Source organism: Schistocerca cancellata, chromosome 4 (genome assembly GCF_023864275.1).
Source record: "Schistocerca cancellata isolate TAMUIC-IGC-003103 chromosome 4, iqSchCanc2.1, whole genome shotgun sequence".
In the NCBI taxonomy this organism is placed as follows: domain Eukaryota; kingdom Metazoa; phylum Arthropoda; class Insecta; order Orthoptera; family Acrididae; genus Schistocerca; species Schistocerca cancellata.
In genome coordinates this window covers 555,544,088-555,557,915 of record NC_064629.1, presented here as the reverse complement: position 1 = coordinate 555,557,915, position 13,828 = coordinate 555,544,088, and the positions used below count along the sequence as shown (strand labels likewise).

The 13,828-nt window shown below is 46.1% G+C and overlaps 1 protein-coding gene across 1 annotated transcript in view; it reads left to right on the top strand.

Annotated features, from left to right (window-relative positions):
• The window catches only part of LOC126185062 (organic cation transporter-like protein), a 236,984-nt gene that overhangs the window by 41,913 nt on the left and 181,243 nt on the right, over positions 1–13,828 (top strand). The window lies entirely within an intron of this gene.

The window sequence follows — 13,828 nt, the reverse complement described above, 5'->3', positions numbered from 1 at the left end:
TTAATAGAGAACATATTTCAGATACATTTATACTAAATCGAACAAAATTTCGTACTGAAGTCAGTGGCAGCACGGAATCACACATTGGCAAATATTTCGCGAACAGATCATTTGCTCACTAATTTGTACTGGAACGTTTTTCTCTCATTATCGTATATTTTCACCTGTATCACTTTCCAGTATTTATTATGGTACATGCTGTGGAAACCAGATGTTATTTGATTAGAAGACATGCATTGCAGAAGGAAAGTTTTTTAAAAATATTTTGCAAACGCACGCTGTGTTACACCTTGTATGAGTTTAAAATAAATTCATGGATACTTCACACCTGCTGTAATGCGCGAAAATTTTGAGAAACTGTAGATATATCATTTCATGAAGGTGTTGTCTACATAGTTTCTCCCAGAGACGGTTTAAAACACTATGCACGCTTTTATAATCCGGACATACTTTTATGAATGCTTTAATATGTAATCTGGTATAGCAGCTATAGTGTTCAGAAAGTATGTACCTTACTATGTGTACGATACATGCAGTTTTTTGGTTTAATTAATTTTTTGATTATATGCCTGTTTATCCAGTGAAGTCCAAGATAGTTTACACCGTGTTCGAAAACGTTGTCGGACTTGAAGTAATGCTCCCGAGAGATGAGAATGTTAAGTTGATTAAATGCAGAAACATCAAAAAGGAAAGTTTCAGTCATAAAGACCACCCTGAAAAACTAGGTATCTCACATAATGCTTGGTGCCCAGAGACATCAAAAATCGGTACTAATGAAGTATTTTGGACAAAGCTAAGTGACTGCCGAAAAATACAGTTTTCGTGGTGTGTGAGGTGGCGTATTCACAGCAGTAGGCAAGGTTATGAACTAAACTGAAATAAACATTGAGTCTGCTTGCGAAGTAGGTTGGACAAGAATAACTGTCAACGTAAGCTGGGCGTTGTAGCTGCATCTATTTACTTGCAACCAAACTCATCTGCACTAGTACTTTGAAAACTCGGTTCACTAGCACGTACGTTCCCCAGTCAATGTTGTACTAGTTGGAGAAAATTTAACATCCCCACTACAGGTAGGAGAAATTACTATATTAAACTGTGGACAACACAAAACTTCAAGTGAAACCTTTATAAATGCTTTTTCCGAAAATTACCCATTATATGTATCTCGGAATCTGACTCATGACGGAAATATATTAGTTTTTTTGGCGACAGTAGCCCTGATTTATTTGAAGATCCTGACATAGAAACTGACATTATGGATCGTGCTGTGGTTGTAACAACAGCAATCACCAAGGTTGAGACGGCTGCAAGTAAAGAACAATGAGATAAGTACACGTTGAGCACATAAGATAAGGAGGGAGTTATGTCATCTCTCAAACAGACTGTCCCTTTATAGTATGATTACGCGATTGAAGAGCGACGACTGTACGCAGTTACTTCCATAAAATATTTAGGAGTATGCTTACGGAGCGATTTCATATGAAACGACCACATGAAATTAATCGCGGATAAGGCAATTGCTTGGCTGAGATTCATTGGAAGAATCCTCAGGAACTGTAAACCATCAACAAAGGAAGTAGCTTACAAAACACTCGTTCGAGCACTACTAAATGTTGTTCATCAGGCTGTGATCCCTACCAGATAGGTTTGTTAGAGGAAACAGGAAATATCCAAAGAAGAGCAGCAAATTTCGTCACAGGTTCATTAAGCGCGAAAGCGTCACGGATGAGCTGAGCTAACTCCAGTGGCAGACGCTGCAAAAAAATGGTTCAAATGGCTCTGAGCACTATGGGACTTAACATCTGAGGTCATCAGTCCCTTAGAACTTAGAACTACTTAAACCTAACTAACCTAAGGACATCACATACATCCATGCTCGAGGTAGGATTCGAACCTGCGGCCGTAGCGGTCGCGAGGTTTCAGACTGAAGCGCCTAGAACCGCTCGGCCACACCGGCCGGCCAGACGCTGCACCTCATGGTGAGGTTTACTGCTGAAGTTCCGAGATCGTAAGTTCCTAGAAGAGTCAACTGCTTAATCCTACGTATATCTCGTGAAAAAACCAAGAAGATAAAATTAGAGAGATTCGAGCCCACACATAAGTTTACCAGCAATTGTTCCTCCCGCGAACCAGTCGCAACTGGAACAGGAAAGAGGGGAAGTGACAGTGGTAATCAATGTACTCTCCGCTACACACCGTAAGGCGGCTTGGAGAGTTCAAAATGGCTCTGAGCACTATGGGACTCAACTTCTGAGGTCATTAGTCCCCTAGAACTTAGAACTAGTTAAACCTAACTAACCTAAGGACATCACAAACATCCATGCCCGAGGCAGGATTCGAACCTGCGACCGTAGCGGTCTTGCGGTTCCAGGGCTTGGAGAGTATAGGTGTAGATGTACATGTAGAACAGAAACGGGAGAGTCTAGAATCATTTCATTCAGGGAAAGAAATTGAAATGGAATTGTGACTCACGTTCACACATCTAGTTTTTCAGCGCAACCACTTTTTCAGCGCAACCACTTTTTCAGCGCAACCACTTTTTCAGCGCAACAACCACTCAATATACTTAGAAGTAACTCCGTGTACATGGTGGTTATAACAAAACTTTCACTATTTGAGGCAACGTAGACGGAGAACCATTCACCGTATGAATAGCCAACTTAACAGAGCATGTGTTCAGATCCGGAGAATATGGCGCCCAATCGAGGCCCATGCCAGTGACCTTTGGGTACCCCAGAGCCAGAATGCGGTCCCCAAAGTGCTCCTCCACGATATGAGACACTCTCCTGCTTCGCTTGGGTCGAGCTCCGTCTTGCATGAACCATATCTTGTCGAAATCAGAATCGCTTTGAATAATGGGGATGAAATCATCTTCCAAAACCTTCACAGACTGTTCGGTAGTCACCGAGCCACCAAGAAATATCACACCGATTATTCCGTGACTGGACACTGCACACCACATAGTCGCCCGTTCAGGGTGAAGAGACTTCTCGATAGCGAAATGCGGATTCCCATTACCCCAAATGCGCCAATTTGGCTTATTGACGAACCCATCGAAATGAAAGTGAGCTTCGTCGCTAAACCAAAGTGCATGCTCATACTAATTCCCGTCATGCCCTGCGGCTAACACGTCCTAACGCAAACCATTCAGAAGTTTTGACGATTTTATTTCATATTGTTCAATAACTGTCACCCTGTACAGCAGCTGTGTGTTTTTGTTTATTGGAGTTGGTTTTCTGTGTGAAGGTGCTACCTTAAAAGGAGAGATTATGCAGCGGATTTCTCGCTCAGAAATCGCATCTCAATGTTCCTTATTTGTGAGAAGATCGTGTTATGCCTCGTGTAAGAAGGAGAAACGTCTATCAGCACTCTGGTAGGATCGTGTCCTGTCAAGACCTCAGTTTATCGTTTCGCGATATTACTTCTGGGGGTGGATGGGATCAAACGACTGTCATGCGAATATGGAATCGATTGGTTGAGAAGGGCATACTCGACACCACGTAAAATCTCAACTGCCCCACATGACTAGCATACCAGAGGATAGGTATTGTTCGTTCGTATTGTAGGACTGTACAGCCGAGTCATATACCTCAAGTCGGAAAATGATTTTGCTTACAGGGTAGTCATACTTTCAGTGTAACGACCTCTGGAGCACCACGGGCTGACAACAAAGTGACCGCTGTTGCGGCGGTAGCAGAGAGACGCGCGCTGACAATTGTGCCCCAACAATACTGGACATAGGAGTGGCTTCAAACCGTCTTCTCAGTAGAGATGAGAAAAACCGACCGTTCAAAACCGACACCGGTATTTTAGTTCTGAATAACCGCTATTTTTTCATATTTCTTTGGTATCCGTTATGATAAGTGTTTTTTATTTTTTACTAATAACCCAGTAAAACGACCGAAGTGTTAATTAGCTATAGCAGCACTGCTAAAATGTTTCATTTTAAAATAAAACTTTCTTAAAAAAGGAGTTATTTTTATTCGTAAAATTTGCATTGGTTTGAAATATTGTGTTAGTGTAGGAAATGGGAAGAGAGATAAGTGCTATTTTAATAACAATGCTGACAGAAACAACGAAAGCATAGCATAAGAATTGGAGAATTGGTACAGTACTACTGATGCAATAATGTCCCTCGTGTCTTAAGGTATGCGTGTACGTGCAGTGTGCAAGACTTGCCCCCGCGTGGTCTATCCGGTATTTTCTCGCAGTCGCCGCCGGGCATCCATTGTATTGCAGAACGGCACCAATCCTAGCCTCGAAATATTTTTACGAAGTGGCGTAACAATGAAGTACAATGCTTCATTTGCTTTAAAAGATTAAAGAGTTATTTGCCATTTCTATTAAATAATAAAAAAGGAGGAAATTATGGTAACATCAATCAATTACAAACCCAACAATACCTCATTCATAGCATACAATAAAAACGGAAAGTAACTCATCATCTGCTGCCTGTGTCTACATAATATACCTCTTTCTGCTTATAGCCTTGAAAACGGACAAATTAACACGAAACACAGTTCTTCAACCTCAGTTGACCATGCACCCGACATAAGCAGTCGTTCCAACTCAAAATTAATTCTCCTGACAGAAGTGTTCAAATGAGGTCGGTCATGGCGCCTAAGAACAGATACAAACTTAACACTAGTAGGCTTCGATGCTGATGCAATCTTTTCCAGGTCACACTCTATACTGTACCCAGAATCTCTCTCAGTACTATTACCTGGCCCACCCACTGTAACCACAGTGTCTTCCTTAGTGAAATCTTTGCAAAGTGATCCTAAATCATCTTTCAACTGATCCAGACCAGCACTAGGTTTAAAAAAAAATGATGACCTAGTATTCTGATCTTAGTTCATCCCGCAAAAGTTGGGCAACACCTCTTCCATGGGAACTACCTAACAAGAACACTTTCTTTCTCTTTACTGATTTCCCTACATTCTTACTTTTCAATTTGCTGCTGAAAGTTTGTTGTGCCCTGTCTGCACCTGCAACTGCTTGAGGCTCACCAGCTTCTAACTGAAGCAACAGGTCAAATCTATTTTCCACATTCACCACGAAGCTGCCAGACAAAGTTCTAGGCCTGTTCCTCCTGTTGCCTGTTGCCACTTCCCACCTCTCTCTACTCTTCTCCCTCCTTAACTTGTCAGGATGTCCCCTGGCCTTCTCTAACTCAGCCTAAGGGGTAGCAATTTTCCCCTCCTGTTCTAGAATCTTCCTACCTCTACTACATATCCTACAAAACCACTGATGAGTCTCATTTACTTCCCTTGCTCCCACGCCACTACAGTCACCCACATGGAAAAAACTAAAGCACCTGTCACAGCAAAGCCCCGACCTAACAGTCAAGCACTTTTCACTCATGATAAACGTAATAGTTTATCAAAAATAACCCAGTTAAATTACAGATGATCACGAAAATATGATTCCACAAATTTGGCCTATACGCTACTGTATGTAAACAAAAACAACAATGCAACGTTTCTGAAACAACAACTTAAACTTTACGCTACTTTCCAGGAATGTGTGTTAAATAATGAAGAGGTACGCTACAGTTAAATTGCTGGAAGAGCAAAGAAGAATTAAATGAAATTCTATAGATTTGATGCGGCAAAACGTAAACAGAAAATACGACTATAACACGTTTTCTGCTATATTACGTGAAGAAAAATGAAACCTTTAATGGTACGCTTAAAAAGCACACTAATACACCTATTTACCACGTAATCAGTACCAAACTATATGTTATTATAATCTAAAATGGCTTATCTTTACGAGAACACCAAAACTCGCGCTAGTCGCCTGGCTGCAGGGCTGCCAATTGGTTGCCTTCGTTGCGGAACAGCTCAGCACAGCGCCGTTGTGTCGCTCTTCCACTGCGTTCAGTGAACATCTAAACGTGGTGCACATCGATCAACTCTCCATGAGAAAACCTATCCCTACTACTGTGTCTCACAGTTAACGAAGAACTACCACTGCCGGAAAAACAAACCCGACACAGAATCGAGCGGTACTGAATGCGCGTTTGAGGGCATAAAGCGCGTAATACTGTTGTCAACAGCAAGTGAATAGAACAAGTTTGTTACCAAACAAAACACACAGCGCATGCCGTCGACATTTGCACTGTTGTGCAAATATTTTCAGTGAAATACAGATGCGGAGTAAGAGATCAAACAAAATGCAATTCCTCTGCAAGGAGCCATCGGAGAACAGTGGTCCCTCATACGAAAATACTCGGGAAATAATTCCTAAACAACCTACGAAATTTTAACACTGGAGCTGAGGATCACCCTGAACCTCATGTACTAGTACATATGTTTTTGGATGGAGTCCACCTTTAGCAAACCCAATTTTGTTTTTAATCCCAAATATGTTTCACTGCAGTTGCAGCATCGTCAGTGAGCTTTTATTTTATGGCGGTTAAACATGAAGAATGTTCTTTACTGGTTTTACACATGTAAATATTAGTTTTTAAAATTGTTATTACAAATTTTTGAAGAACACATAAAATTACATATTCATACCTTTTTACCACATGGTGTGGTTTTCCTGCGGTATTATGCTTGTATAGTGCCTGTTTTCTTTTCCAGTTTGTCATATGCAACCATATACAACTTAATGTAGGCAAATTATTTAAGCAAAAATTATGCCCCCCTACAGGTCCGGGGATTAGAATAGGCACGAGGTAATCCTGCCTGTCGTAAGAGGCGACTAAAAGGAGTCACACGTTTTGGCCTTTATGTGATGGTCCATAAAATTTTCCCGAAGAGCGAACCAACTGGGGAAGGGCGCCTTACATGTTGCACCGTGGTCATCTTGCCTTGAGATCTTTAGCCCACTTTCTCATCATCGCACTGCAGTCCAGCTCATTCTCCATCTCTTGGGCGAGGACGCCTTCCTGGGTGCGTTTTCCACCATGCACTATGCAGTGTCGCTTTTTGCGCCGACGATGACCATGGACTTCTTTGCACTTCATATCCAGCACGGTAGCCAGTCTCTGGCATGGGGCCGCCATGTACCCTATTGGTTGTAGCCCCCTGACAACACAAGGATTGCTCTGCTGATGCCTGCGCTGTTAACTCCCCACGTATGCCAAGGAGTAGATGCCCATCACCCTGGGGCATCAGGACTCCCTGCAATGGCCATCCTGCCAGGTGGCCTTTCCTGCGGCTGGGTGGTGCCTGTGGGGAGGGCCCCTGGTTGAAGTGGGTGGCATCAGGGCGGATGACACGCCATGAAGCATAGTACGTCATCTCTCGCTGGTGGTCCGCCGCCTCAAGTCTCTAAGCAGGCAAAGTCTGACTTCAATTCTAAGAAATATGACCCCAAGTCGTTCCCCTCCCTGGCGACACCATGGGAGGAAAGCCAGGCAAAGGATGGCAGTGAAGCTTATTTGCCCAGGTACCTCGTATGTACGAGAGTTGATGGGGAATGTATCATGTCCATGAAGCCTCAGTTTTTTGTGGAGCATTTGGAGGACAAGTTTGGGGAGGTGGGGGGCTTTTCCAAAATGTGCTCTGGGTCAGTCTTGATAAAAACAGCATCCTCTGCCCAGTTGCGGGCATTACTCGCTTGTGGCAAGTTGGGGGATGTTTCTGTTACCATCACGCCTCATAAGAGCTTAAATATGGTCTAGAGTATTATATTCCACAGGGACCTTCTTTCGCAGTATGACGACGAGCTGCCCGCCAATATAGAGCGGCGAGATATTCATTTCGACTGGCACGTCCATCAGGGTCTGAGGGATAACGTTGCCACCAGTGCCTTCATATTGGCCTTCAAGGGTGACACATTGCCCAAGAAGGTCAAGGTGATGGTCTACCACTGTGACATCAAGCCATATATTCCTCCCCTGATGCGGTGCTTTAACTGCTGGAAGTTCGGCCGTATGTCTTCCCACTGTACTTGCAGCCCCACCTGTCAAGATTGTGGACGTCCATCGTATCCCAATACCCCATGTGCCCCGTCTCCCATCTGTGTCAACTGTGGAGAGCATCATTCACCTTGCTCGCCAGACTGCAGGATTTTACAGAAAGAGAGGAAAATCATGGAATATAAGACCCTGGACCGACTGACCTACACTAAGGCTAAGAGGAAATTTGGGTGCCTACATCCTGTGGCTATGTCATCCTCATACGCCGCCACTACAAAAACAGTTGTCGCCCCATCAGTTCCTAGAATTCCTGTCGCCTCTCGAAACCAGGAGACTACATCTGCTCCCTTGATGGTGAGGGGCACTTCCCTCCCTGTTGCTCTCGCACCAACTACTTTGCAAAAAATTTCAGTCCCCACTTCTGAACCAGAGAAGTGTAAGGTTTCTTCGGCTCCTCTCGCTAGGAAGGGGTCCCATGGTTCACTCCCTTCTCAGTTTTCTGCTAGTGGGAAAGATGACACCCACCAGCGGCTGAAGAGCCCAAAAGCAGCTGGTCATAGGGCTTCACACTCATCCTCAGTCCCAGAGACTGATTCAGTGAAGTCCTCCTAGCCAGGGAAACCCAAGGAACAGCACGAGAAATCGAAAAAGAAGACCCCTAAGAACAAGGAACTTGCGGTGGCACCCACACCACCGCTACATACAAGCTCTGCGTCTGAGGATGGGGTGGAGATTCTGGCGTGTGCTGAGGACCTGAATCTCGCCGGACCCTCAGGCAAAAAGTCGGTGGCAGCAGGTGACCCTGAGGCGTAAATTGCCTCATTGAATGTTCCATGCCTTCCCAGTCTCACGATGATGTCATCCTCCAGTGGAATTGTGGCGGTTTTTTCCACCACCTGGTTGAGCTATGGCAACTGTTAAGCTTTACACCTGCTTTCTGCATTGCCCTCCAGGAAACCTGGTTCCCGGCAATGCGGACCCATGCCCTCCATGGCTATAAGGGATGTTACAGGAACCGTAGCGACTGTAATTGGGTGTCAGGTGGAGTTTGCGTTTATGTCCTAAACTCAGTCTGCAGTGAAACTGTGCCCCTTCAAACCCCTCTTGGAGCTGTGGCTGCCAGAATACGGACAATGCAGGAAATAATTGTCTGCAATGTATATCTTCCTCCGGAGGGTGCAGTACCTCTGAATGTATTACCTGCACTGATTGATCAACTCCCTGAACCTTTCCTAGCTTTGGGAGATTTTAACGCCCATTACCCCTTGTGGGGTGACACCGTGCTTACTGACCAAGGCAGAGATGTCGAAACTTTACTGTCTTAGTTCGACACCTGCGTCTTAAATACTGGGGCCGCCACACATTTCAGTGTGGCTTGAGGTAGTTACTCGGCCATTGATTTATCAGTTTGCAGCCCAGGACTTTTAACATTTATCCATTGGAGAGCACATGACGACCTGTGTGGTAGTGACAACTTCCCCATCTTCCTGTCATTGTCCTGGCGTCAGGCCCATGGACGCCTACCCAGATGGGCTTTAAACAAGGTGAACTGGGAAACTCACCTCTGATGTCACCGTTGACTGTCCCCCACATGGTAATATCGATGTGATGGTTGAGCAGGTGTCTACCACAATCGTTTCTGTGGCAGAAAACGCGACTCCTCGCTCTTTAGGGTGCCCCCGGCGAAAGACAGTCCCTTGGTGGTCGCCGGAAGACGCTGAGGCATTTACAGAGCGTCGGCGGGCTCTACAGCGACATAAGTGGCACCCTTCCCTAGAGCATCTGATAGCCTTTAAGCAGCTCCGTGCCGATGTATGCGAGCTTATAAAAAGACGGAAACAGGAGTGTTGGGGGAGGCACGTGTCGACCATTGGGTGCCATACATCACCTTCCCAAGTCTGGACGAAGATCAGACCTCTTTTTGGGTACCAGACATCAACAGGTGCCTCTGGAGTTACCAGCAATGGCGTGCTATGTACCAATGCAAACGTGATTGCCGAGCACTTTGCTGAGCCCTATGCTCGAGCCTCTGCATCAGAGAACTACCCCCCCCCCCCCCGCCCCTCAAATGGGAATGGAAAGGAAAGTCCTCTCGTTCACAACACACCACGGTGAGCCTCATAACACCTCATTTATTTGGACTAGGAGCTCCTCAGCGTACTTGCAGATTGCCCCGACACAGCTCCTGGGCCGGATCGGATCCACAGTCAGATGATTAAACATCTCTCGTGTGATTACAAGCGCCATCTTCTCGTCATCTTCAACCAGATCTGGTGCTATGGCGTCTTTCCATTGCAATGACGGGCGAGTACCGGTGCTCAAACCTGGTAAAACCCGCTTGATGTGGATAGCTATCGTCTCATCAGCCTCACCAACGTTGTTTGTAAGTTGCTGGAACGTATGGTGTGTCGGTGGTTGGGGTGGGTCCTGGAGTCACGTGGCCTACTGGCTCCATGTCAGGGCGGCTTCCACCAGGGCGCTCTACCACTGATGATCTTGTGCCCTCGAGTCTGTCAGCCGCGTCAGATTAGCCGAACAGTCTAAGGCACTGCAGTCATGGACTGTGCGGCTGGTCCCAGCGGAGGTTCGAGTCCTCCCTCAGGCATGTGTGTGTGTGTTTCTCCTTAGGATAATTTAGGTTAAGTAGTTTGTAAGCTTAGGAACTGATAACCTTAGCAGTTAAGTCCCATAAGATTTCACACACATTTGAACATTTTCGAGTCTGTCATCCGAACAGCCTTTTGCAGACGCCAACAGCTGGTTGCCATCTTTTTTTATCTACGCAAAGCGTATAACACCACCTGGCGACATCATATCCTTGCCAAATTATATGGGTGGGGTCTCCAAGGCTCGCTCCTTATCTTTATCCAGAATTTCCTGTCTCTTCGTACTTTCCATGTCGAAGTTGGTGCCTCACATAGTTCCCTCCATATCCAGGAGAATGGTGTCCCGCAGGGCTCTGTATTGAGTTTATCACTATTTTTTGTGGCCATTAACGGTCTAGCAGCAGCTGTGGGGCTGTCCGTCTCACCCTCTCTGTATGCAGACGACTTCTGCATTTCGTACTGATCAACCACTACTGGTGTTGCTGAGCGGTGCCTACAGGGAGCCATCCACAAGGCGCAGTCATGGGCTCTCGCCCACTTCTTCGAGTTTTCGGCCTCTAAATAGTATGTCATGCACTTCTGTCGGCGTTGTGCCGTTCATCCGGAACCAGAACTTTACCTTAATGACGATCCACTCACTGTAGTGGAGACATATCGATTCTTAGTACTTGTTTTCGACACCTGATTGACTTGGCTATCTCACCTTTGTCAGCTTAAGCGGACGTACTGGCAGTACCTCAATGCCCTCCACTGCCTGACCAACACCAACTAGGGTGCAGATCGCTCTACTCTGCTGCAGCTCTACAAAGCCCTCGTTCAGTCCCGCCTCGACTATGGGAGTCTGGTTTATGGTTCGCTGGCGCCCTCAGCATTGCGTGTACTCGACCCAGTGCACCACTGTGGCATTCGCCTAGCGACGGGAGCTTTTAGAACGAGTCCAGTGACCAATGTCCTGGTGGAGGCCGGAGTCTCTTCATTTTAGATCTGACGTGCACAACTGCTTGCCAGTTACGTTGTACATGTTCGTAGTTCTCCTGAGCATCTGAATTACCGTCTCCTTCTTCCACCCATGGCAGTTCATCTCCTGCATCGGCAGCCCAGGTCAGGGCTAATGATTGTGGTTCGCATGCAAACCCTTCTCTCTGAACTGAAGTCTTTCCCTTTACCACTACCCATCCAGGGCCATCCACATACACCTCCTTGGTGTACACCTAGGCCGCAGATTTGTCTGGACATTTCTCATGACCCTAAGGACTCAGTTACTCCTGCTGCTCTCCGCTGTCACTTCCTCTCGATTCTTGACGTGTTCTGGGGCTCTGAAGTGGTTTACAACGATGGAATATGGTCATGTTGGCTTCGCCTACGTCCACAGAGGCCATTTTGAACAGTATTCCTTGCCCGATGCCCGCAGTGTATTCACTGCAGAGCTGGTGGCCATCTTTTGTGCTCTTCAGTATATCTGTTCATGCTCCGTGGAATCGTCATTCTGTGTACTGACCCCTTGAGCAGCCTACAAGCTATCGACCAGTGCTACTCTCACCATCCTCTGGTAGCGTCCGTCCAGGAGTCCATCTATGCCTTGGACCGGTCCCATCGTTCAGAGATGTTTCTGTGGACCACAGGAGACGTCGGCATCCCAGTCAATGAACTTGCCGACAGGCTGGCCAAACAGGCTACGCGGAAACCGCTTCTGGAGATGGGCATCTCTGAACCTGACATGTGTTCTGACTTACGCCATAGGGTTTTTCGGCTTTGGGAGACGGAATGGCATAACAGTACACACAACAAACTATGTGTCATTAATGAGACTACGAATGTGTGGAAGACTTCCATGCAGACTTCTCCCTGGGAATCAGTTGTCCTCTGCCGGCTCCACATTGGCCACGCTTGGCGAGCCAGTTACTTCCTGCGCCGTGAAGATCCGCCTGAGTGTCCGTGCGGTGCCCGGTTGACAATGGTCCATATTCTGGTGCACTGTCCCACTTTGACTGCCCAGTGACGAAATCTTGGATTACTAGACTCGTTGCCGCTAATTTTATCTGACAACGCCTCATCGGCTGATTTAGTTTTACGTTTCATTTGTGAGGGTGGGTTTTATCATTTGATCTAAGTTTTAGAGCATGTCCTTTGTCCCTCTGTGTCCTCCACCCTTGTTCTTCTAGGGTGGAGGTTTTAATGTGTTCCAGAGTGGATGTCTTCTTTTTTATTCTCATGGTCTGCCAGCCATGGTAATCTGCTTTGTTGTTTTAATCTCTTCATCCCGTTTCTTGCGTTTCTGTAGTTTTCTTGTCCCCTTTTGTCCATTTACATGCTTGTTACCCTTCATCGTTCTTGTGATTTTTCCTTTCATTCCGTTTTGAGTTGTCAGTCTCGTTTGTTTTATTCTCACACTTGTGGCATTGTTTTATTCGGAACAAGGGACTGATGACCTAGTAGTTTGGTCTATGGCTATGCCTGAAATTAATTAATTCTGTGTGTGTGTGTGTGTGTGTGTGTGTGTGTGTGTGTGTGTGTATGTGTGTCTATTTACATTATGTTTCACTTACGTTTTCTTTTTACCTCATCTTCTTCACTGTGTAGTTCTGTAAGAGAGAGAGAGAGAAGGTTTGAGAATTTTTTCATTATTATTAAGATGAGGAAAAAAGAAAACCGAAGTGAAACATAATGTAAATAGACACACACACACACACACACACACACACACACACACACACAACCTTCCACATAGAATTAATTCATTTCAGACATAGCCATAAGAATTTCCAAATCGTAATTTTTGCTTAATAATTTGTCTACATTAAGTTGTATATGGTTGCAGATGACAAATTGGAAAAGAAATGTAGGCGCCCCGGTGGTCCCGGTCGCCTATGGTGGACTGGAAGCCGAGCGGTAACCTCTCCAGTTGTCAGGATGCTAGGAAATGACTGTGGACGCGTCAGAAACGCCATAGAAACATTATTAATTCATAACACCTTTATTCCTGCCGAGAAAAATGTGGCTTGGTAATATCAACGACCTTCCTGAGTCCTCGCTGACTCATAGCGATGACACCAGCTCTGGGCCGCACAGTGTTGCTAGCGCAGCGCCTCGTGCTGTGACGTAGCAAAGGAATGTCCTTACTTCGTACTTCGGCCGCGCGTGGCTGGTGGCGCCCGGCTGGCCGGCCGGCTCGGCTGTGGACAGCAAGCTGCTGCGCGTAGGAGGCTCCGGGTTGGAGTCCTGGCGCTATCGGCATGAGAGGCGTTCTCATAGTGCGGAGTTTACTCTATCCCACCCCATCTTCTTCCCTGCTCCTCCTGGTGGCTCGTCCGCGGTGGACGGTCGGAACGGGCTGCAGTCCCCCAGTGTC